Here is a 24,055-nt window from a genome sequence, read left to right as displayed (position 1 = left end):
ATGCATGGCTCTATAAGTAATTAGAAGAATTTTAAAGAGAATTTTTTTATGAACAGGCAGCCAATGCAAAACTTCAAGTGCTGCTGATGCAGATGCTCTGCGTGGAAGTCTCAGAACAAGACGTTCTGCAGCATTCTGGACCACTTGTCGTTTTTTGATCGTTGCTTTATTTGCTCCAGCAAGGAGGCTATTGTAGTAGTCCAGACGCGAAAGGATTTGGGCCACTGCTATTGATTTCCTTGCAGGAAGCGGAATCAGTTCAAAACATTTCTTTAGTGATCTTATTAAGCTGAAACAGGTCCCTGCTGTAGCTAATGCATATGGCAAAAAAGACAAAGTGGCATCAAATTGTTCCCCTAGGTTTTTTGCTACTTTGACTGTGTCTGGTGGGGGCGTAGTTCCCTCTGGCCACCACACCTCTGGAGCGAAGGTTACATCTCTCCCAATGGGCAGAATTTCTTTTTTGTCAGTATTACATTTAAGATGATTATCCCTCATCCACTGTATGATTTGTGAAAGACAGCATTTAAAGTTCACCTCAGCATCTGTATTGTTGTTATCAAGGGATACAATCAATTGAGTATCGCCTGCATACGACGTTACTTCAATTCCAAAGGAGCTTATGAGAGATATGAGCGGGGCCATATAAATATTAAACAACAACGGGCTCAAAGAAGAGCCTTGCGGAACTCCTGTTGTTAAGGTTTTCTCTGTTGAGAGAAAGGTGCCTAAGGTCACAGCTTGTCTCCGATTAGACAGGAATGATTTGATCCATTTTAGCACCGTACCTGAGATACCGCTGCGCTCGAGTCTCATTAAAAGGATGTCATGCGAGACAGTATCGAACGCAGCTGACAAATGGAGTAGGCTCAAAACCATTTTCTTACCCTTGTTTACTAAGTTTTTAACACCTCAGTAACCTCTAGGAGGGCTGATCTCGTTGAATGTTTGGGACGAAAGCCGACTGTTGAGGATGGAGAATATTGGCTACTTCAATAAATCTCGTAAGTTCCTTATGAACAAATTTCTCAGTTATTTTACCCAACACTGGGAGCAGTGAGATGGGCCGAAGATTAGAAAGCACCAAGGGGTCAATATTCTGTTTCTTTTTGAGAGGTTTTACCAACGCTAATTTCCACTCATCTGGAACAATGCCCGTTCTTAGTGAGGAATTAACTATTGAGTTTACAACAGGAATGATTATGTCAATAATTTCATGGAGGATCATGGGAGGACATGCATCTAGGGGAGAACCTGATTTGCTGGCCCTAATGGCCTCAAGGGTCAATTCTGCTGCTACCAATTTAATGGAATTAATGCAAGGAGCACTAAGACTAGAAGCAGGTTCAATGGGGTCAACCCTATATTTGCTGGGGCTAATAGGAAATTTCTTTTGAATAATAAGGATCTTTTCTTCAAAGTAAGTTGCAATCTCTTACACAATGTTTGTGAAGGAGGCAAATCTTTCTGCAGCCCCTTAGGATGAGTAAAAGATTTGACAATATAGAAGATCGCCTTTTGATCTAAATTGGCCTCTGCTATTTTCTTAGAATAGTACTCTTTTTTAGCTTTTTTAATATGATGATGATAGAGTTTCCTACTCCTTTTGTAAGCTATTCGGTCTGTGCCATTATACGATCTTCTCCATTTATGTTCCTGTTGCTTACGATTGGAATGATTTAAGGCTAAATCAGGGGTGAACCAGACGGCCTTTTGAGTTTTTAATTTCTTAATCCTATCATGTTTCTCCAATGGCAATAGCTCATCACAGACAGTTGTGATCCAGGAGTGGAAGCGACAGGTATCTTCCCCTGGATTACCAGTCATCGGGGGTATAAGTGCCTGTGCATGTGTAACCAGCTTCGGATTATCTGCTAATTGAGCCCATTTACGTCGAGGTTGGGGGTCAAAGGATGGTAAATCAGAGCCCCATTTCTGTGGCATCACAATTGTCAGTGGTATTAAAAAATGGTCCGACCAGATCAACGGAGTGGGAGTGTCTACTGATAGGGCTGTGAAATTGGAACCGACCCCATCAAGAATATGCCCAGCTTGATGGGTAGGGTGCTCCACTAATTGATTTAGTGTTAGGAGCTCTAAACTTTGGAGGAAAAAATTATCCACACCTGGAGCATGTCTCGATTCCAGATGGAGATTAAAGTCCCCCAACAGCGTAAAGTTAACATATTTAAGGAGTAGCTGACTTAGGGACTCTCCAAGTGAATCTGTGAATGTAGAGCTGTACCCTGGAGGCCGATAAATAAGTGTGCCTGAAAAGGACATGGCAGCATTTATGGAGATACAGAAGCCTAGGCTTTCCGCCCCCTTGATCGCCTCAAGATCAAAGCTAGAGCAGTGAAATACATCGCGTAATATGATGGCCAACCCACCACCTCTGCCATCTGATCTATGCTATTGCTACATCTGGGTTGCACCAATCCTTCAGACAAGATTCAGTAATAGACACAAAATCCAGTTGCTGATCAAGGATTAGATCCCTAACATCCTGGCAGTGTTTACTAAGTGATCTTGCATTAATTAAGCCTCCTTTAATCTCGAATGTATGTGTTATGGTGGGTGGAGTTGTCCTATCAATTATGGTGGAAAGGCATGAGGAAAAAATCGACCTGCATTTCCAGAAGGAGCAAATGCCCCATATTCTTTCAGGTGCAACTTGGTGTTCACAATGTCCCTTGGGATTCAGTGATTTCAAGGCCTCAGCACTATATACCAACTCTGGTTGGGTACGGACAGCATTCCCTGCCCCTGTCGCTTCCTTGGTGCGGACGGGCGCAGACAGGCTTGCCTTTGGCGCGCCACCGGCGCGCCCGCTGCGCGTCCGGCCCAGCATGGAACTTAGTAGCTGGCCGGGTGCCGGAGGGTCCCAAGTTCCGGTCTCCTTACCGGAAGTTACCTAGGCTCCAATTGAGTCAGGCCCAGTGGGAGGTGTGTCCACTTCCCTCCAATCAAACCGGTAGGAGGCCGGAGTTGGACCGGGAAAGTGGAGACAGGCAGAATGGCAGTGCAAATGTGCATGAACAGAAACTCGCACACAGAATACAAAAACGAGGTGAGAAATGCACTGGTTAAAATACAGGAAAGACAATTTTAAAAGCAGAATCAAGAACAAGCTGAATGCTAAAAACAGTGTCAATCTCGAAAATAAAAGGAGCGTCAGGCAATTCCCTTAAGCTACGAGCAGCTGATAAGTGCGGTGAGGACTACTCTCACCTTCCTACTCCTTCCTACAAATCAGATGAGGAGGATGCGCATTATTTTACATTGTTCCTAAAGCATGGAACGACCTCCCACTCCACACCAGAGCCTCCTCTTCTTTGCTGGAACTCTGCATGAAGCTGAAAACCTGGCTTTTAAATCAACCAACTCATTATAGGCAGGGATAGGCACACCCACCTGTTCAGCGCCCGGATGTTCTCATGGGTGATTGTGTGCTGCATAACTGCACATAATATAGTTGACCATTCCATCTTGCTGGTGGCACATCTTCAGGGAATTACTGGGATGACTGGCCCTTCTTCAGGAATAGATTCACTGCTTCCTGACTGGAAGTGAACAGGTGATCCGGACAGGGGTCAGATATTCCTTACATGTGGCTATTGATTGTAGAATTCAGCAAGTGAGATCTATATGCCCTCCTGGGTGGGTAATTATGGAAGTGCAATCTGGGGGTCCATATATATCCTTGTGATCCCCAGCTGGCAACACAAGTGTGGGAAACAATGCTTGATATATATGGCCTAAGATTGGAGGCCATGTTTACAGATCTTTTGTCTCCATGATAGAATCATTGCAATGACACGTCTCATTGAATCCACTGGACCCCAACGCTGAAGAACATTGGTTTTAGATGGATTATGCCCCTTAAGAGAATCAGTGGACCACAGATGTGGTGTTGTCTTTTAATTATCACTTCTGCATGACCACAAATATTCTTCAATTCTAGATACTCATGTGATGTGCAGAGCAAAGTGTGTATCGAGTACCCCCAGAATGTTTCCACCTCATGTGTATGAGTGGGAGCATGGTTATGTTGTTTGTGTCTGTCTGCAAGGGTGAACCAGTGTGTGTGCATTTGGGGGAGATTGTGAGAGTTTGTGTGAGGTAGTGTGGAATTTTGTCAGCGGTGGAAGGAGGTGGACAGTGAAGGTGGGTGAGCCATTGGTTGAAATTTAGGACAAAAGAGTGGAGGGATGACTATCTGTTTCTTTTCACAAGAACAGTTGGATAATCTTCCTGAAGCAGATTTCCGCTGGACCTGCAGGAAGTCATGCCACAGGTAATAATGTGCTGCCCTCAAGAAAGCATCCACCTGATGATCAGAATTTAGACCTCTGTAAACCAGCTCAGTTGGTTGAACCCCCACAGCAGCAAACTGTGTTTAACCCACCGCTCAGAATTGAGTTTGAATCCCAGCTTCCCAGCGTTAAGAGACCACTGCAGATGTTTTAGTATAATCTGTAGGTTGCGGGCCCAAATTTCAGAAAGATATACTGGGGTTAATGTGCAGTTTCGTGTCTAACTTGCAGGACTCTGTTTCCAATTTCAAGTTTTCTGAGTGGGTTGATGTCAATGTTGCAGACATTAGCGGGCAAGTTAGCGTTAACATGTTCCAGCTACAGGAATGATGGGTTGACCCACTTTGACAACCTTTTTTCTACTTTGCCCTATGTGGCTTTAACAGTTATGTTTTTAGGTCGAGCCTGGACAGCGCTTCCGCTGTCAGGTGATCTGTTGTATGTACTTGGTGGGGTCTAACTCCTCCCACTGCTTTGTATTGGCTTTTGTCTGTGTCATTCAAAAATCAAGTCTGCAAATGGCTAATGGTTGGTGCATGTACCAACCTTTCTCACAAGTTAACTCCCAAAGAGTATTGGCACAGGAACGAACAGCGGCGCTCAGGGGAGAGTACAATCTGCTCTCAAGCCGGAAAAATCTAGCTGTTGGGCTCCGATCAGAGCTGCTGCGACAGTGGTGCTCTGGGGTAAGAGCTGGCTCTCTGTCAATGGGATTAGTGCGCATTGTCTTTTTTTCTTTTTGCTATATTATTTTGGGAAGGCTTTTGAATGTGTACAGCGTAATTGTTTTAAATTAGGTTTATTTTCCGAAGTCTTTTTTCATTTTCTTGTGTGGCTGCACGCCTTTTATCAGCACTACGGCCACCTTGCACCTTTTATCGGAGCTACAGCCAACACGCATAATGTTTATACTTTGCAGCAGCGAAAAAGTGAAGTTTGTCATATTTGAACATGTGAAAGAACAAATATTTATTGACCTTTTCGTATTCGAACCTCCATCACACCTCCGAAAGTACTTTTTACATTTTATATTTTAATGTTTGAACTGGACACTTAAAATAGGGAGACACACTGTGCTAAAATGACACCCCTCTCTCACGTGCATTATGTTTCTCTGTATGGGTGAAGCGACCGATCATTGTGCACACAGTGCATGTCTTGTGCTAACGCCTCCATAGGTTGACTCAGTCCTCATTAATGGTAAGTGGCGAGGTGGACAGCAAGCACTAAAGGCTACATTGTCTAGGTTTTAATCTACTGAGGGTAAAAGATGGATTACGGCATGCTTCCCTGCTCCTCACCACTGGACTTTTGCAGCAGACACTCAACCCACTGTGCAATGTCATTCTCTCAGCACTCCCAGGTTCAGTTCTCTCACATCAACTCCTCCTGCTCTTTTCCCATCACCACTTCATGTGACCTCTGCTAACCACCGAAGATGGCGGTCCCATAGGCGAGTAGTTCCTGTCCTGGGGCCTCGTGACTCCTGCGTATCGGCCCAATAACTTAGTCATCTGCTCAAACCCCTTGAACAGTAAGGTGACACGAACCAGTGGTGCCCATAATGCATAACCAATAGGTGATGAGCAACATAAATGGCTGAGGCACTGCCTGAGCATACGGGCAGACCCCTGGGCAACATAAATACACTGAGCAGCGGAATAACGCATGCTAGTCCTGATCCCAACATCAGCTGTCATATGCCATAGATACTCTATTCAAGGCCACAGCAGCAGAGTGCGTTCCAATAACTCTGAGTAAAATGGCGGCCCCAGCACATCGAGAAACTATGGAGCGTCGGGACAGCGCCTACTAGTTTTTGCCCCAAGCACACATTGCCCGGAGCTGTTGCATACCATAGATTCTATAGGTGACTGAAGCTGCGCCACAAGACAGAGCAAAGACACAGTTGGAGCAGCCGGGGCCGGAATCCCAGGAAGGGAGGGCGGCTCCACGGCACACAACAGTGGAGTGTGTTGCCACAGAGAGACTCACCTGTGAATATGCGGGCCCACCTTCTCGAGGGCATTCACAACTGGAATTCACCATCAGCTGGACTGTTTCCATGAGGAACAGGGTCAAGACTGATTTGCACATGGATGGGTCTGAACTGTGGTGGCAAAGTGAGCTAAAGAACAATCCTGGATTAAACCCAGATCTGTGACTGGGGGTGAGTGTCTGAAAAGTTTCAGCGCTCTGCCCATTATCTCCTTGTGTTTGCTTTGGACTCCATCATCAGGCCTTCAGCGAGGTGCCTTGCTGGGAGCCTGGGTGACGGCGAACTGCATGCTCTGGCGGGGCAGCCTGCGTCAGCTGGGCACACGCACTGGACTACTCCGGTGAGTGGCCTATCCTCAAGAGCCCTATCGGGGAGTTGCAGTCGGGCTGGGGCGGAGGGGTCCTGACCGGATTGTGGTGCCTCCAGCAATAGGCTGCAACGGCATGCCTGAGCTGTGAGAGGAGGAAGGGCCGCTGCTGTACCCTGTCATCTCTGAGACCAGGACTCTGCAAAAGGTGGTATTATCAGAGGGCCTATTCCGGCTCTCCGAAAATACTCAAACCAGCATGCTCAATGAACAAGGAGGCTGGTCCCGGTGCGGCAAGTGACATTACCTGTGTTCCTGAAGGTATCTGAAAACTGTGACCAACACATTGCAAGATTAAAAGCTAAAAACACTCCTTGAGGGAAATGTTGACTGAGGACAAGCGACTCGGCGCCGGTGGCGCCATTGGTGTAACACGGTCCCTTGTTAGAGCGTGGGGAGCCGGGTCATAACCCATACCGGACTACCAAGAGGGGAGAAATATATCACATAGCCCGAGGTGCAGGCTCTGTTCCGTTTACCCTACCTCCCATCATTTGCAATATAAATTTCACCTCCTCTAGGACATGGGCCTCACTCACCTGACTGCAAACCGAGTTGCTGTCTCCTGGGGATATCGACCAGATCGCACCATCAGTGCCCCAAAACTGCAGACGACAGCAGCATGTCTGTAGAGCAGCTCGGCCCCACCTTCATTAAAGAGACACATCATCCATAGGTGCGCCCCCCCCCAAGTAGGCTGACAATACCTGAAGATGCATATCCCACAAATTCAACCTTACCACAACAGAGGAGACTGTGGAATTATGGAGCGGACCATGGGAAAGCAGCTAGATACCGAAGGGCCAGCAAAACCGGGCTCGAGCGCTCTCTTGCCCAACTCCCATACTGAAGAGATACCTCCGTCCGCTAACAGTCCACAGGCAGACAAATTGGATCTTATATTGCATGAAATAAGAGATTCCTGTGGAGCAATGGAACAGCAGCTTGGTTTGCTAACTATGGAAATCACCCTTATTAGAGCTGACCATAAGAAGCTTGCAGAAAAAGCAACTGTCAACACGACAACGCTACAAGACTTGACCCCCTGGTGAAGAGAACAAACTGAGACTGTAACAACTTCAGCATCAAGTAATGATACTTCAGGAAAGGATGGAAGATGCAGAAGGGCACTCGCACCAAAATATTATCCGCATAATAGGTCTACTGGAACATAGTGAAGGCCAGAATGCATCTTCATACATAGAGTCTTGGTCGCGCAAAATAGCGGCGCCAGGTGAGTTATCTGAAATTTTTGGTGTGGAACAGGTCATAGAATCCCTACCAGGAGAAGAGAGCCGGAGAGCCTCCTCGCCCAATAGTCACTCGAATACTCAACTATAGAGACCGGGATCTAATTCTACAAGTGGCAAGAGAAAAAGCACCTATCAAACATAATAACGCACAAATTTAGCTATCACTAATCAAAGGAAGAAAGGTGTCACTGGCAGGGAGGCACCCAGAACTGGTTTGAACAGGGGTCAGTGCCCCCTGAAGCACAAAGACTTCAAAGCCACGGAGGGGTATAACTATGGGAGCTGAATACCCTGAACTTTGGAGAATGGGTTGATCAAGTGTGAACAAGACTGGAGCTACTTCGTGGTCAAGAGGACCTTTGCCAAGGAAGAAACAACTGAAGAGACTGATGGATAGGACTAACCTTTGCTGTGTGATCTGACACTGGCCTGCAGTTTGCTGTTTCAAGCAAGGAAACGCTAAAGGGACTTTGCTGTGTGCTGTGTCTCCCTGCTTGAAGGACTTTGCTGTGTGCTGTGTACTGAAGTAACTTATCCCCAAGGGTTTGAGGTGAGCTGGCTCCCTGTTCGAAAACACAGGAACACAAACGTTTCCAGGAGAGTCTCAGCGACACTGTGTGTGCGTGCTTGTTGCAGCCTGAGACCCTTGTAAGAACTGCCCTGTGATCGTAGGCGCCTGGCGTCCAAGTGAGTCTCAGTGACGCTGTGTGAGTGTGCTTTGTGCAGCCTGACACCTTCAGGAGGATCGGCCTGTGATCGGGGGCACCTGGAGTCCAAGCAAGGATCAGCAACGAGGTGTGCGGGTGCTTTGTGCAGCCTGAACCCCTTTGTGTGGATTGTCCAGTGATTGTGTGCACCGGAATCCAAGTGAGTCTCACCGACGCTGTGTGCATGTGTGTTGTGCACTGTAAGACCTTTGTGAGGATTTGCCTTGTTATCGTGCGCACCGTAATCCAAGTGAGTCTCATCGCCACTGTGTGTATGTGAGTTGTGCACTGTAAGACCTTTGTGAGGAATTGCCTTGTTATCGTGTGCACCGGAATCCAAGTGAGTCTCATCGCTACTGTGTGTGGGTGTGTTTTGCAGCGGTAGACCTTCGTGAGGATTTGCCTTGTTATTGTGTGCACTGGATTAAAGTGAGTCTCATCGATGCTGCATGCATGATCTTCGTGCAGCCTGAGACTTGTGTGTGGAGTGCCCAGTGATCGTGCACCCGGAGTGAAGGAAAACTCAGTGACGCTGTGTGCGTGTGCTTTGTGGCAGCCTGAAATCTTTGTAATTGAAGCGGCCCAGACTAGCAGTCCCTGAGAAGCTGAGTTGCCGGCCTGAGCTGCCGTTGCCATTTCACAAAGCTGCATTGGAGGCCTAGCCGCTGGACAAAGAGAGGAGAGTGAGTTTGCGTCCCTCAGGTAACATGTGTTGACTCCTAGGGTGGGGCGCCTGCTCGGGGGGAAGATGCTCTTGGCTTCTCTTTCGTGTTGGCAGCGCGAGCCTCTGCTTCGGCTAGTATCACAGCATGTATTGCCAAGGGAGTAGTGGTACAGGGGCCGGAGTGCGAAGTTGCACTTTGGGATTACATCGTACTGTGTTGGGGGCAACTGTGAGAGGCTGACTGCAGGTCAGACGGAGAGGCGGAGAGACCGTCTAAGGCCCGGTGATCGGGGCCTGACTGTATTACGCATTATTCCATTTCTGCAGAACTGAGTACCTGACTGTCGTATAACACATTGCATCATTTCTGCATAACAGAGTAACTGATTAGAGTATTACGCATTGCATTATACCTGAATAACGAACTACCTGATTAGTGTATGACGCATGGCATTTTATCTGCATAAAGAACTACCTGATTGTCGTATGTCGCATTGCCTTGTTTCTGCATAACAAACTACCTGATTAGCATATTGCACATTGCATTATTCCTGCATAACGAATTACCTGATTAGTGTATACGCATTGCCTTATTTTTGTATAACAACATATCTGGTGGTTGTATTACGCATTGCAATATTTTATCTTTCAAAGTGCCTAATTGTTGCATTACGCATTGCATTCTTTTCATTGCAGAGTGTCTGATTGCTGCGTTACGCATTTTAGTACTTTTACATCGCAAAAGTGCCTGATTCTGGCATTACGAACTGTATGACATGATACTAGGAGTACAGGAGAATGTTTAGAAGTGCTCATTGACATTGCCAGAACTTTCAAGGGCTGACTGGCCTAACAACCAGCCAGAAGTAATATTACACAACCTCATATGTTAGTTTTATATCGTGTGATATTATCGTATATCTTTTTACATAAAGTTTATACTCGTTTTATAAAACTCATGTGGCGTCTATTTGTGGTGTCATCATTAGATTAATGTGAGGGTGGTTGCAAATACTTTACACATTTGCCATGAAGATAAGCCTGGCTGCTTGTGCCAAGCTACCGAGGGGGTGAGCGGGGCTATCTGGGACAGTGACCTTCCTTTCCCTGACGTTGGAACGCTGGTCCCTACTTGGCCTAAGGTAACTACCTTAGCCAACCAAGTATTCTGGGTCTAACAGTCCCCATGCCTAGGCCTATTGATTCCACCAAACGACAATATTGTGAGTCTAGACAGACTAAACAAATCAGGTGGAGGAGTGTACTGTATCCACAGATCAAACATCTCCATCTCTAAAGCCCACTCTGACCCTCTTGAGTCCTGTGAATCCTGGGGCTCTCTCTACGTCTCTCAGATAACCAACACTTTAAACTACACACTTTCTACCACCCCCCAGGTAAAAACACAATGTTCATAGGCCAACTAATGGAAATTATTACAGCAAATTCTGTTCCACGCTCCAACAATATCTTTCTAGACCTCATAGATAATCAGGTCAATATTTCCCAAAACTTCCTAGCAGACCATTCTCTAGTGTAGGCATGTGGTCTTCCAACTCACTTTAAAGGCGCTACATTAGACTGGTTCATCTCCAAAGAAAATGAGGTAGATTTAATCGTTATTGTACCCTGCGACAGGTCGATGACCACATCATCACCCTCCAAATTACATCCTCAAAGAAGAAAAGAGCCACACAAGCAGTCAAGCCTAAGCAATGAGTCAGAGATACTAAAGGCCTGAACATGGAGTTGCTAACAGCAAGTTGTGAGAACAAACTTCAACCTCCTCCTGGAGTGGTGGACGTCAGCGAACTTACTGATCATTGCAACAGTACGATGTCTAAAATAATCAATAACATAGCCCCTTTAAAACTCAAAAGAATTCAAGTCAAAGATAAAAACCCATGGTTCAATGGTTCTCTAAATGAAGAAAGCCGGATACTCAGAATCACAGAAAGGAAATGGAGACAGCTCCAATCATCCCTCATCTAAATCAGCTAAGAAAGATCAGGAGAGCCTACAATAAAAGCGTACTTCAGTCAAAAAATACTTTTTTTTAGAAATGAACTTGATAATTCTAAGAACAGGCTGAGAAAACTCTTAGATCTACTAAAGGATCAGTCAAAAAAATTGGCCAAATCCTCTCAACTAACAGCTCAATCGGCTCTGAGCTGAGAAGACTTTTCAGCATTTTTTGCTACCAAAGCTAGCTCCATGGAGAATGAACTCAAGGTTACCGCTGATAATCTCGTGACTCATAAGAGCACCTCTACATTAAAAAGATCGCCATGGAGGGCTGGGCTCGGGTACCGCCATTGCTGCTCAAATCCCTCTGGACGGGGGACCCTCAGGTGAAGCTGTACCGGAGAGTGGTCAGAGTACGTCCTCGGTAGTGTCACAAGAGACTGGAATCAACTGGCAATGCCAGGGGAAACGAGCCAGAAGTCTACTCTAGTCCAAGTGTTGTGTTGGCTGCATTAATGTGTATAACTCGTGAGAGCGGGATTGCGCAGGCACCAAAGATCTAGCAGCGATAGCGATAGCTGTTCACAGAGATCTAACAGAGCGCGGCGAGCTTGAGGTTTAGTGTCTGGTGATGCGGAGGTGCTGTCTTAGCTGGGTTTAAGGAATACATTGAAATCTCCCCCTACCAAGAGGAAGCAAGGCTCAAACCACGCTAACTGGGCATGTAATGAATGGAAAAAGTCAGGGGAATCAGTATTTGGGTCATATACATACACCAGTGCCGTGTTGTGTCCCATGGGCGATCCAGTGACAATTATGTATCTGCCCTCACTGTCCCCCACCACAGAGCTGAGGCTGAAAGGAATCCTTTTATGGATAAGGATCGCTGTGCCCCTGGCCTAACTACTGTAATTGGCAAAATACCTGTGTGCTCCCCAGCTGGTCGCAAAGAGGGCCGAGTCTGATTTGGGTAGATGAGTTTCCTGTAAATAAGCAATGTCTACGTTGTGTCTGAGTAAATAATGAACAACCCACCTTCTCTTGCGATAATCATTAAGTCCCCTGACATTCCAGGACATCAAGGACATGCCAGAGGGACCATCAACGTTACCCAATCAAGCCATCAGATGAACATGTCGAGCATATCATATTCAAGCAACCACAAATAAAGAAAAACTGTGACAGTGACCTTTTCTACATACAAACAGAGATGCTGAAGCAATGAAAAGTAACACTCCTCCCCCACCCCCCAACCTCATTACTACCAAAGCGAGGCAGAACCCTAACAAAAAATAGAGTCGAAGCACCAAGTGACTTTACACTGAAGTGAGAACTCCCTAGAACGGTACATTCGTAAGAGCAAGAACAAATCCAAAGGCATACACCGTGCGGTGTGGCAACGCCACGTCAGTCGACCAGCTATGTGTAACATTGCAGAAGTATGAAGAACATTTTCCCTGTGTTATTATACAATAATGAAGAAGAGCCAATGCAGCAGAGTCAGCCAATGCCGGAACCAGAAAAGAGTTCAACACTTGCGTCCAATCCACTGTGTGGGGGGGAGGGCTCCCCTCCTCCTGCCCCCGTCCAGTTGTTATTTTATTTGTACGCTTGGCAACACTCTTGCACCTCAGTAGGGGTTTCAATAATGTGAGTCTGGCCCCCAACATTGACCCTCAGCCTGGCGGGGTACAACATGCCATATTTTAAACCTAGGTTTCTGAGTGTGGCCTTGACCCCATTATATTTAAGGCGTGCATCCTGCACCATTACAGTGAAGTCCGCGTAAAGGGAGAGTTTAGAGTCCTACCAAGTGGTGTCCCTGTGCTCTCTTGCAAGGCGCAACGCAGTGTCACGGTCCCACAAGTTCATAATAAGTGCATTAATGGTCCTGGCAGCTGGATTAGGCCACGGCCCTAGGGATCAGTGAGTTTGCTCTATCATAAACCCGGGGGTGAAAGCCTCTCTCCCAAACAGGTCAGACAACAGAGTCTCAACAAATAGGTCCATGCGGACAGTGGAGGTGGTTTCTGGAACCCCCAAGATGCAAATGTTATTGCACCTGCTGCGCGCTTCAAGGTCTTCATTCTTGATCGCCACCTCCTTGAGGATGCGCTCAACGCGCTCTAACATTTCAGGGACTGAGCAGTACCATCTCAGCCACATCCAGGCGTCTGTCATGAACTTGTCGTTTAGCTCCCAGATCTGCCGAACTCTTCTCCAGCATGTCAATCCGCCCGTTAGGAATTTAAAGCCAGCCCTGATCTCCTGCAGCATTGACACGGACAGAGCGGGGAGGTCATTCGCATGGTCCGCACCCTGTGTGCTCTCTGCCATGTTGGAGCTTTCCCAAGAAGCCCTGTGAGTGAGCTTTTCAAAGGGTTGGGTCTTCTGTTTGGAGTCTTTCGGCCCATGCCGTGGAGCTGCTGCCTCAGTGCAGCCGAGGAGAAGTAAAGCATGGCCAAGGACTATGGGATTGTCGGATCAATCTAATGTAACTATCCTGTGGTGTGGGGCATAATGCAGGGGTTCTGGGTGCAAGTGGCGTGATCTGTGGCTGGCCCCAAGAAGCAAAGATTGACTTGTTGTGGGCATCAAGCAATAGACAATGAAAGATCAAGTGTCCGGAGCGGCGTAGCAGGTAAGTCACAGTACTCCCCCCAGGCCGCTTCGTCCCTGCCTCAGGACTGAGGAGAGCTAACTGCCAATAGGGCCCGGGGCTTTGGCCCCCGCCACCCACCAGGCCAATGTGTGGGCCCTTGGCCCCTGTGGATGGCAGTGTCCCGGAGCCAGGCCTCCACGCCACTAAAAAAGCAGACAGGAAGGAGGTCAGCTGCAGAAGGCGGGCATGGCGTAGATGTTGAAGGCCAGAATCCAGAGGCAGGATGGAGTATGGGCCTTCGCTTTTTAGGGGCATATAATGGCACAGGAGAGCTTGGCCCATCCAAGACTTTGGGAGCCAGGAGGTGGTCCGGAGGCTCACCGTCCTGCCGATGGCTGGGTAGAAAAGAGAACGAACCACGTGACCGGGCGGCTGGCTGCGTTGCATGGCGGCCGACACCAACTCACCCCTCCCCCACTTTCTGTGCCCACTCGCGTCCGAATGGGCGCTTCCCTAGCTCACCGCGTGCCCTGTCCCCGCTATGGCCTTAGGGAAATGGAAGGCGCGTGCAACGAGGATCGGGCGCAGCAAGACGCGGCCGCACGTTGCCTAGTAAGACTTAATATGTTTTTTGTTGTACATTTGTAAACTGTGAACGAAACTGATTCCTGCTGAGTTGTAAAGCGCTCTGACACCCAGGATTGGGTCATGTTTGCGCTATAGAAAAACCTAAAGATAAAAATAAAATAGATACATAAATACATGTTAGCAGAAATTTTTACTCAGTTTGAATCCATTGCGGGACTTGCCATCAATAGCAAAAAATCATATGCATTCCCATTTTGGACTGATTCACCTGGGAAAATTATCCCCTTTGGAGATCAAGACATAACGGTGGTTCCGACCTCTTTCTGTTACTTAGGGATTCAAGTTTATAGGAACACCCAGGAAATAAGTGAAGGTAATATACACAAGGCAATAAACTCCCTGCATGCCCAGATCACCTTTTGGATGTTCCTGCCCCTTTCGGTCACTGGCCGACTGGCAATTGCTAAAATGGTGATGCTACCACGGCTCCTTTACTTTTTTACTAGTCTTCCCGTATAAATCCCCAGATCTGTTTTTAAGACATAAATCTCACTATTAACTGACTTAATATGTGGCTTTGGTCGCTGACGAATTTGTCTAGCAAAGCTACAGCTCCCATCAGATGCTGTTGGAATGTGGGCACCTGACATATATGCCTACTGCCTAGCAGGGCAGTTGCAGTGGCTTTCCTACTGGTTAGCGGGCCGAAACTTGCACAAAATAGTGGTCACAAATCCCATGCTTGACAGGGCATACTACATAATTTGTTGCGTCGTTTAGAGACGGGATGCTATTCCCACATGCAGATTTTGTAAATGAGAAGGGCATCACAGGGACACTTTTTGGTGCATGCCAACCGGTTCTATTATATTAAACAACACTGGGCACCCCAGGGGGGTGGAACCGGTCACAAAAATTTTATACGTCTACTACACCTTATGGGAACAGGAAAACATTTGGTTAGATGGCTTTAACAAGGGATCTGGGAGGACCGACTGTCCCGCTTCGTTGTAGTACACCATTAGTGGGAAGAGGATATAAAGACACAACTCACAGATAAGGAATGGAAGAAAATACTAAAATATCCTAAACAAGTGTCCTGCAACACACGTTTTATGTTTTTACAATAGATAGTAACACAATATACCTATTTGACGCCACACAAACTGTACTTAATCTCTCCCACCATTGCGGCCCCAAGCCCTAGGTGCACAAAGCAAGATGCAAATTTAATACACATGATCAGGTCTTGTAACGGCTTACACAATTATTGGGGACAATCTCAGCAGCACTGAAGGAAAAAGTAGGCGACATGGGATGGCACCTAGCGAAAAATGAATTCTAGGCCTATATACACAGTGGAAGAGGAGAGAGGAACATTCCAAATCACAGACTTAGCACTTTTAGTGAAGAGATGTATTACTAGAAGATGAAAATGAAAACTCCCCCCAAGATTCAAACATGGAAAGAAGAGGTCGAACTATGGGGGATGGCAGAAAGTGGAGCTATCCGTAGGGAGGAAAACAGGGAACTCCGGAAGAGATCCATAGCGATGCGATAGGACCTATTATTAGAATCCTTTAAAACATCGGACTAATCAATCAATCAGTCATTTGTTAAGCGCACTACATACCCACGAGGGGGTCAAGGCACTGGGGGGGTGGGGGCGCTACTAATTGAACAGCCAGGTCTTTAGTGTCCTCCTGAAGGTCAGCAGGTCTTGGGTCTGTCATAGGCTCAGTGGGAGGGTGATCCATGTCTTGGCGGCGAGGTGGGAGAAGAATCTCCCACCAGTGGTTGTTCTTCGGATGCGCAGGACTGTGGTGAGTGAGAGGTCGGCGGAGCGTAGCTGGCGGTTAGGGGTGTAGAAGGAGAGCCGTCTGTTAAGGTAGGCTGGGCCGGTCTTGTGGAGTGCCTTGTGTGCGTGGATGAGGAGCTTGAAGGATATCCTCTTGTTGACGGGGAGCCAGTGCAGGTTTCTCAGGTGGGGGGTGATGTGGCTGTGTTGTGGCACATCGAGGATCAGTCATGCCGTTGTGGTCGATTGATGAGCTTGGTCGGGGCTCACGCGTAGAGGGCGTTTCGTAGTCGAGTCTGCTGCTGACGAGGGCCTGGGTGTCTGTCTTTCTTGTATCTGTCGGGATCCATCTGTAGATCTTGGGGAGCATGCGGAGGGTGTTGAAGCAGGAGGAGGAGAAGGCGTTGACTTGCTTGGTCATTGAGAGTGTTGAGTCAAGGGTAATTCGCAGGTTGCATGTGTGGTCGGTGGGGGTCGGGGCTGCCCCTAGTGCTGTTGGCCAGCAGGAGTCGTCCCAGGCTGAAGCCGAGGATGAGGACCTCCGTCTTGTCCGAGTTCAGCTCCAGATGGCAGATCTTCATCCAGTCGGCGACGGCCTTCATTCCTTCGTGGAGGTTGGCTTTGGCGGTGATAGGGTCCTTGGTGAGGGAGAGGATCAGTTGAGTGTCGTCGGCGTAGGAGATTATGTTGAGGTCGTGCTGTAGGGTGACGTGTCCAAGCAGGGCCATGTAAATGTTGAACAGTGTTGGGCTGAGGGAGGATCCTTGGGGTACGCCGCAGATGATCTCGGAGGCTTCGGAACGGAACGGGGGAGGCGGACGCTCTAGGTTCTGCCGGAGAGGAAGGAGGTGGTCCATTCCAGAGCCTTGTCTCGTATCCCTGTGGCGTGGAGGCGGGCGCGTAGTGTGCTGTGGCAGATGGTGTCAAAGGTGGCGGAGAGGTCTAGGAGGATGAGTTCGGCAGCCTCCCTGTTGTCTAGCAGGGTCCTGATGTCATCAGTGGCGGCGATGAGGGCTGTCTCGGTGCAGTGGTTGCTGCGGAACCCTGACTGGGAAGGGTCCAGAATTCTGTTCTTTTCGAGGTATCGGGTTAGCTGTCTGTTAATGATTTTCTCGATGACCTTTGCCGGGAAGGGGAGCAGAGAGATGGGTCGGAAGTTCTTGAGGTCTCTTGGGTCTGCCTTGGGTTTTTTGAGTAGGGCGTTGATCTTGGCGTGTTTCCAGCTCTCTGGGAAGGTTGCGGTCTCAAGGGAGAAATTGATGACGTTGCATAGGTGGGGTGCGATGGAGCTGCTTGCTTTGTTGAAGATGTGGTGCGGGAATGGGTCTGACGGAGAGCCGGAGTGGATTGTGCTCATGGTCTTGATGGTGTCATCAAAGCTCAAGCTGGTCCAGGCTAGTAAGGGGACGTGGTCGATGGTGTGCGAAAGGTCTGTTGTGTTGCTGTCTGTTTGGGCTGTCTGGGTGTTGAAGCTGTCGTGGATGTCTGCTATCTTGCGGTGGAAGAAGGTGGCGAGGGAGTCACACAGGGCTTGCGACGGTGGGATGTCGTTGGTGTTGGAGCTAGGGTTAGAGAGTTCCTTCACGATGTTGAAGAGCTCCTTGCTGTCGTGTGCGTTGTTGTCGAGGCGGTCTTTGAAGGAGGACTTCTTGGCAGCCCTGATGAGGTGGTGGTGGTTGCGGACGACGTCCTTGTGTGCTGCCTGGCTGTCCAGAGTTTGTTCACTGTGCCAATTCTTCTCTAGTTTCCTAAATTCTCCACTGAAAGGACAATAGATAACCCTGATGCACCTGCAGTTAGGCTATGGGTTCACACAGATTATGCAACCCTATCTATCTAAATCTATTGTATTATTTCTATAGATCAGACCATACACAGTTTGTCCAAGGGTCCTAATCAGTCAACCTGAACACATATGTCCCCAGCCCCCTAAGTTCTGGTTGCATGTATGCTGGCCTTCTCCACAATGGTCACTTGAGCCAAGTTGGTCCAATAACACTGAGGCACTAAGAGGTATCTGTCAGCTGTGGGAGAGGGGGGATATTCAGTTTATATTTGTTTTCTTCTGTTGACTTGTTTCTGCTCTATCATAGTCATTATTATCTAGCCATGCGATATACTGGAAGCAGGCGCTATGACTAACTTCTGTGAGGAGACAACCCTACGAAGTGTATGCAGCAGATTGTATCAGGAATCCAGCTCCCAATAGTTTTGCACTGCTTGATCTCATATGCACAAATGCAAATGATAACTCCTGTAATGGCTTAATTGAAATGACCAACAAAGTATGTTTTAAAAAAGATTGACCTCTGCTGTCCGCAGGGTGCCCAGTGGCGTGCATTGCAGCGCACTGCCTTCTTGCGCTGTTTGCAGCCAGTGCCCTTGGTTAACAGGCACCTCTTGGAGCCATAGGACCAAGCATGAGCTTGGTAAGATACCGGTCCCACCTCAGCTTTATTGTTGGAGCAATCCAGCGGGTGCTATCGGGGGCATTTCCTCCTCGGTACCCGCATCGGATGAGTCCCAAACATTTCTTAAGAATGAAGTAGGCTTGTGGATTCTCGGCTGCATGTAGTTGTATGTAAAATGTGGGACATGGGTTAAAACATCCCACAGTTCTTGGGTATGAGACCGTGACTAGCGAAATACGTGTGCTTGGTACAGAGTGGAATCCAGCAGAGTCCAAGCCCACTAAGCTTGGTGGGTTAGTGCACCTCCTGCAGAGATCTCTGTTTAATCTTCAGATCACACGATCAACTTCCGACAGAGCTGACTAAGTGTTCATCTCACAAAGGGAGTACCATTCAACCGAGTGATACTTTTCTAATAACCCCAGGTATCAATAAGACTAGGAGCCCATGTGGCACAGATCGGGTGAATAATAACTGTGAAAGCTATTAAGGTATTGCAATGCTCCACCCCAGGCATCAACACAGAAGACGGACACCATGGCCCAGGCGGGTAACAGCCTGCACTCTCAACATGGCTGCTGTCATCCTATCTGATGTGGGTTAACTTTAAATTCTTAAACTTACTATTACTACTACTATACAGTGTCAGTGTGTGGCCTAATAGTGACTGACACTTTCCCCAGCTCAGTCAGCCTTTCATACCTAAGCTAAGCATGTAACTGACTCTTCCACAGCTCTGATGGCCTGTGCTCAAAGGCTAAATACTTATATGGTACAAAAGGCAAGACCAATTGCACTGCAAATGCTTGTTGAGGTATTCTCACTTATCAGCAAGTGTGTCACTAGAATGACTGCTAATTTACCTTGCATGAATGTGGAAATCACAGCGATTGAATCCACAAAAGCACCATATAGCATAGCCCTTGAGGGCTCAGTCAAAAGAAACATCTTGATATATGACTGTAGTTTTCTAAGAAGGTTGCAATTCCACCACACAAGGAAGCACGCAGAGATCAACGCCCTACTGAAGAAACCCACAGCGGACCCGAAAGACCTCAAAAACTTCCACCCCATCTCTCTTCTTCCCTTCCCTGCAAAAGTTATTGAGAAGATCGTCAATAAACAGCTGACCGCATTCCTCGAGGCCAATGGATCCCTCAACCCATCCGAGTCCGGATTTTGAGCCAACCACAGCACCGAGACCACCCTCATTTCAGCCACCGACGACATCAGGACCCTACTTGACAATGGGGATACAACCGCCCTCATCCTCCTAGACCTCTCAGCCGCCTTTGATACAGTATGCCACCGTACCCTAATATCCCGCCTCCACAACGTCCGGATCCAAGGTAAAGCCCTGGACTGGATCACCTCGTTCCTCTCCGACAGAACCCAGAGAGTCCGCCTCCCTCCCTTCCACTCCACGGCCACCGAGATCATCTGCGGCGTACCCCAAGGCTCATCGCTCGGCCCAACCCTCTTCAATATCTACATGAGCCCCGTCGCCACCATCGCACGCAAACACAACCTCAACATCATCTCATACGCCGACGACACCCAGCTGATACTCTCCCTCACCAAAGACCCAGCCACCGCCAAACTCAACCTCCAGGAAGGAATGAAAAACGTCGCTGAATGGATGAAACTCAGCCGTCTGAAACTGAACTCAGACAAGACGGAGGTCCTCATCCTCGGACCATCCCCATCAGCTTGGGACGACTCCTGGTGGCCCACAGCACTGGGCACGGCACCCACACCCACTGACCACGCACTCAACCTGGGATTCATCCTGGACTCCTCTCTCACGATGACCAAGCAAGTCAACGCCATCTCATCCTCATGCTTCAACACCCTGCGCATGCTTCGCAAGATGTTCCGGTGGATCCCTACTGGAACTAGAAAGATGGTCACCCAGGCCCTCGTCACCAGCTGACTAGACTACGGAAACTCCCTATACGCAGGAACCACAGTCAAACTTCAGAAAAGACTCCAACGCATACAGAACGCATCTGCACGACTCATCCTTGACATCCCCCGCCACAGCCACATATCAGCCCACCTGAGAGACCTGCACTCGCTCCCCGTCAACAAAAGGATCACGTTCAGGCTCCTCACCCACACACACAAAGCGCTCCACGCCTCACGTTCTACACTCCAACACGCAAACTCCGCTCCGCCAGCCTCACCCTCGCCACCGGCCCACGTATCCGTAGAACCACCGCCGGAGGAAGATCATTCTCCTACCTGGTGGCAAAGACATGGAACTCCCTCCCCGCCCACCTACGACTGACCCAGGACCACCTCACGTTCGGGAAACACCTCAAGACCCGGCTCTTCGAGCAGTAGCGCCACTCCCCCCCACCCCCAGCGCCTTGAGACCCCTACGGGTGAGTAGCCCGCTCTACAAATGTATTGATTGATTGATTTATGACAACGATTAATAGTGCTCACTATGGATGAGAGGACGTTTGGGTTACTGAGACCATGATCAATGCGTTACTTCACTGTTTTGTTTAATGTGCTTCAGTTCATCCTTACAGGTACTGGGTCAATGCAACCATGGAGTATGAATGAACGAATACACTTCCACACACTCATACTTATAATGACGTATCACAACTTATGACTACTGATGCATTGAACATAGGACACTATCCTAAACGCATAAGTGAATAGGGATCCGCTCCCCGCTTCCCGCCGCTGCTCCCTCGTGGCCCCCCCTTTGCTTTCTGTGACCCCATTGGCCGCCCCACTCCCGCCTCCCAGATGCTCCTCCCTCCCACTTGGCCTCAAATGGAGCCCGCGCGTACGTGCAGCGGCCATGCGCAGCGGGCACGCCAAAGGCAAGCCCGTCTACGCCCGTCCACGCCTGGACCGCGCCCAGCGCCAGGACCCCTGGTCCTCAACGATGCCAATGCACCCAACGAACTTACGCCACCGCCACCCTCCACGCACTCAACGCCGGCCGAAACACCGCCTGCTACCAAGCCACCCCGAGGCGCACACACGGACCCTTCACCTGCCAAGCCTGCCAATTCACCTGCCTCCGGACCTGCACCACACCCGCCAAGTCGAGCACCAGCAACAACCACCTCAAGTGCATCCTGCTCAACACCTGCTACATCCACAGGCACGCCGTGGAACTCTGGAACCTCCTCGACACATCATCACCAGATGTCGCCTTCCTCACGGAAACCTGGATGAATGCCTCCTCAGCCCCCGACATCGCCATAGCCATCCCAGATGGCTACAAGATCACCCGGAGGGACCGCGTCAACCAAACCGGAGGAGGCATCGCCATCGTCCACAGAAACACCATCCGCATCATGACCAACTCCGACGACACCCTCACCGCCGCCGAACACCTTCACTTCCACATCCACACAGACCCCAAGACCACCCTCAGAGTCACCCTCATCTACAGACCCCCGGACCGCGCACACAATTCAGCGTAGCCATCGCAGACTTCGTCAGCCCACATGCCCTAACCTCCTCAGACTACATCCTCCTAGGGGACCTCAACTTTCACCTGGAGAACAACAAGGACTGCAACACCGCCGCCCTCCTGGACAACCTCGCCAACCTCGGACTCAAGCAACTGGTGAACACCCCCACCCACTATGCCGGCCACACGCTTGACCCCATCTTCTCCTCCAGCAAGCACATCTCCTTCAGCCACTCCACCGGACTACACTGGACAGACCACAGCTGCGTCCACTTCAACTTCAGGAGAACCACGACCCACCACCACCCGCAACAGGTTCCCCGCAGAAGCTGGAGCAAGATCACCGCTGACCAGCTCGCCACCACCCTCAGCCAGAACCCGCCCACCAACACGACGGACCCCGACGAAGCAGTCCGCAACCTCACACAGTGGCTCACCAACTGCGCCGACGAACTCGCACCACTGAAGAATCCTCCCAGCAGACCCGGCAGCAGGAAAGCCTCGTGGTTTACCTACAACCTCAAAAACTCCAAGAAAACCAGCCGCACCCTCGAGAAAGCCTGGCGCCACCACCAGACAGCAGAACACATGACCGCCCTCAAGAACGCCACCCGCAAACACCACCAGCTGATCCGCACCACCAAGAAGACAGCATTCAAAGAACGACTGGACAACAACACCCACAACAGCAAGGAGCTCTTCAGCATCGTTAAAGAACTCTCCAACCCCAGCGCCTGCAACACCGACATCACTCCCTCGCAAGATCTCTGCGACTCTCTCCCCTCGTTCTTCCACCGCAAGATCGCCGACATACACAACAGCTTCGGCGCACAAACCACACACCCAACCACCGAACCAGCGCCCCCCACCACCACCCTCTGCACCTGAACCCCTGTCAGCACCGAAGACACCACCCGCATGATGAACACCATCCACTCCGGCTCCCCTACCGACCACTGCCCACACCACATCTTCAACAAAGCCGACTCCATCATCACACCCCATCTCCGGAACATCATCAACAGCTCCTTCGCATCCACCACCTTCCCGGAGAGCTGGAAACATGCCGAACTGAGCGCCCTCCTGAAGAACCCACCGCGGACCCCACGGACCTGAAGAACTTCCGCCCCATCTCGCTCTTCCCCTTTCCAGCCAAAGTGATCGAGAAGACCGTCAACAGACAACTCTCCACCTTCCTCGAGACCAACGGATCCCTCGACCCCTCACAGTCCGGCTTCCGAGCAAACCACATCAATGAGACCGCCCTCATCGCAGCCACCGACGACATCAGGTCCCTGCTCGACAACGGGGAAACGGCTACCCTCATCCTCCTGGGCCTCTCAGCAGCCTTCGACACCGTATGTCACCGCACCCTGATACAACGCCTCAGCGACAACGGAATCCAAGGAGCGGCACTGGAATGGATCATCTCGTTCCTCGCCGGAAGAACCCAGAGAGTCCGCCTCCCCCCGTTCTGATCCGCGGCCACCGAAGTCATCTGCGGCGTCCCGCAAGGATCCTCACTCAGCCCCACCCTCTTCAACGTCTACATGAGCCCTCTCGCAGCCATCGCCCATCAACACAACCTCAACATCATCTCCTACACCGATGACACTCAGCTGATCCTCTCCCTCACCAACGACCCCCCACCGCCAAGGCCAACCTCCAGGAAGGAATGAGAGACGTCGCAGAATGGATGAAGATCAGCCGTCTGAAACTGAACTCAGACAAGATGGAAGTCCTCATCCTGGGACCATCTCCCTCCGCCTGGGACTATTCCTGGTGGCCCCCTGCCCTGGGCAGCACACCCAAACCAGCGAACCACGCACGCAACCTGGGCTTCATCCTGGACTCCTCCCTCACGATGACCAAGCAAGTGAACACTGTCTCATCATCCTGCTTCAACACCCTGCGCATGCTCCGAAAGATCTTCCGATGGA

This window comes from Lissotriton helveticus, chromosome 2_2 (assembly GCF_964261635.1).
Source record: "Lissotriton helveticus chromosome 2_2, aLisHel1.1, whole genome shotgun sequence".
Classification (NCBI taxonomy): Eukaryota; Metazoa; Chordata; class Amphibia; order Caudata; family Salamandridae; genus Lissotriton; species Lissotriton helveticus.
This window is presented reverse-complemented; position numbering follows the sequence as displayed.